The 2,500-nt window shown below is 77.2% G+C and overlaps 1 non-coding gene across 1 annotated transcript; it reads right to left on the bottom strand.

Moving 5' to 3' along the window:
- Window positions 1-247: 247 nt before the first annotated feature.
- Window positions 248-400, bottom strand: LOC148218868 (5.8S ribosomal RNA). The gene has a single exon (XR_015800136.1). It is a non-coding gene; the product is annotated as a 5.8S ribosomal RNA (ribosomal RNA).
- Between the last annotated feature and the right edge of the window lie 2,100 nt (window positions 401-2,500).

Raw genomic sequence — 2,500 nt, 5'->3', positions numbered from 1 at the left:
ACTCTCGCTCTCCCCGGCCACCGCCACCGCACCGCGGCACGGCCCCGGCAAGGACGAGCTCCGCCCCAGCGGCTCGTTCCGGGAGCGGGGAGCTACGGAGCGCTCCCCGAGTCTGCATTTAGGGGGACGAAGGCCCTGCGCGGCGACGACGACGACGACGTCGACGTCGACCGCGGGCAACGGGCCTGCGAGGCAACCCCAGCCGCGCCGCCGGGGTGGCCCCCCCGGACGGCGATTGATCGTCAAGCGACGCTCAGACAGGCGTAGCCCCGGGAGGAACCCGGGGCCGCAAGTGTGTTCGAAGTGTCGATGATCAATGTGTCCTGCAATTCACATTAATTCTCGCAGCTAGCTGCGTTCTTCATCGACGCACGAGCCGAGTGATCCACCGCTAAGAGTTGTCTGGCTTTCGGGACCGCTCGCGTGAAGCGGCCCCTTTTCTGTTTCTGCAGGGACGCGCGCGCCCCCGCGCGCCCCGCTTCGACCGTACGAGCACACACAAACGGAGGAGGAGGAGGAGAAAGCGCGGGGCAAAAAAGAGAAACCCCGCGCAACGCTCCGAAGGTCGGCCAAAGAAAGGCGGAGGGGCCCGCGCCCCCGACCGCCTCCCCCCGCGAGGGGAGACGCCGCCTCGCGTGCCGTCCTTCGGAGGCGGCCCAGGCGCCCGGGCTCGGCCCGACCTCCGCGCGGAGGGGCTTGTGCGGCAACGCGCCGGACCGCGGGGGGCACGGTGGCCCGCCCGGCCTCTCGATCACGGGACGACTACGCGTTCGCGGGCCGGGGGCGCGACCGCCGGCCCCCGCCGCTCCCGGCTCACTCCCTGGCTTCTCCTTTTCACCGCTCCGCCGACTCGCGGAACGCCGCCGCGCCAAAACGCGGGGGCCGGCTCTCCCGCCAGCGGCCCCTGAACGTCGCCCGAAACGCCACGCGGCGGCGGGACCGTTCCGCCGGCGCAACCCCTGGCGCGGGACCGCTTGCCCGCCGGAAGGCGAACGCCCGGCGGGCCGCGCTCCGCCACCGGCGCCGGAGGCGGGACGCCGCCGAGACCCGAGCCGGCATCGCGGAGCGCCCGAGGTCTGCCGCTCGGCAAAACCCCTCCGCCACCCGCGGCCGCACTCCCGGGACCGCCGCCGCTTCGCACCGCCGAGCTGCCCTTCCGCGAGCACGCGCCCAGCGGGCAGGCGTACGGCGGCTGAGCCGGGGGGCACCGCCCGCTCCCCTCGTTTCCACTCGGGGACCGGACGGGGAAGCGCCCCCGCGGCCGCCCCGCACGCCTCCCCTTTTTTTTGGCCCACACGCGGCCGGGAAGGGCGACGGGGAAGCGGACGGGCGGGGCCCGGGCCGGGACGGCCGCCGGTGAAGGCGGGCGCCTCGCGGCCGACCGTCCCCCCCCCCCGGGGGGGGCGGGGACACTCGCCGAGCGGCGACGCCGCCGCTCGGCACGGGGTCGCCCGCGCCCGCCGGACCTCCGGCGATGGAGGAGCCGGCCGAGCGCTGCGCCCCAACGGGCGGGGACAGCGCTCCGAGTCAGGGGTGGCCGGCGGCCGGCGCCGCCGCGGTGCGGTTCGAGGCGACAAGGCCGTCGAGGCGAGAGGCGCGCGGTCGCGCCTGACGCGGCGCCGCCCGCGAGCCCGCGGCGGCGGCTAAGGAGAAAGAGCGAGAGAGCGCGGCGGGCCCCGGCGGCCGCAACCCCGCAGCTGAGGTAGGTAAGGCAGAGAGCGCGCGCCCTCTGCCGGCGTCGCCCCGCATCGCAGAGGCCAGCGGGGTCGGCCCCCCGCGGCCGATCGCGCGCCGCGGCCTCTCCGCCGAGACCGGGCCGCAGAGAGGGGGGGGCAGGGCGCCCCTTCCCCGGCCCGGCACGGGTGGCCCCCGCGCGCGGGCAAGCGCGGCGGGACGCCGACGACGGCGAGCGCGGCCGGTCGCGACGGACACGCCACCGCAGGGGATCGGCGGGAGTAGCTCCCCACCCCTCGATGGCGCCCCGCGCCGCCACCGCCCGACACCCGCTGCCGCCGCCGCCACCGCCGCCGCCGCCGCGGCGGGGCCGTGCCGGGCCGCCCGAGTCTTTAAACCTCCGCCCGGCTCGGCGGCCCTTTCGGCCCCCAACAGGCGTTTGACGACGCCGAGGGAAACCGGCAGGAGACCGCCGAGGCGCGAAGCGCTAGGTACCTGGCCCTGGGGTGAGGGAAACGACCTGCATGGCCCCGCCGGGGTGCCTCCCCCGCTGCCACCCTCGGGGGAGCGTCCACCGGCGGGGGCGCGCCCGACGTCCGCTGCCATCACCGCGGCAATCCTTCTCGGGGCCCGGGGTTTCCCTCAGTAGCCCGGCGCTGCGCCCGAGAGGACCACCGCGGCTCGGGCCGCCCCGCCGGCGCGGGGAACACGGCCCAGCCACCGAGAAACCTCGCACACCCCCGGCCGAGAGAGGCCACGGCGACGACGGTGCGGACCGTCGCCGCCGCGCCACCCGGCGGCGGCTCGCGCACGTGCGCGCTCCCCC

The sequence above is a fragment of the Sturnus vulgaris genome, unplaced genomic scaffold (assembly GCF_052056855.1).
Source record: "Sturnus vulgaris isolate bStuVul1 unplaced genomic scaffold, bStuVul1.hap1 Scaffold_157, whole genome shotgun sequence".
Lineage (NCBI taxonomy): Eukaryota > Metazoa > Chordata > Aves > Passeriformes > Sturnidae > Sturnus > Sturnus vulgaris.
The sequence above is the reverse complement of the archived record's forward strand: the minus strand, read 5'-3'. Positions and strand labels throughout refer to the sequence as shown.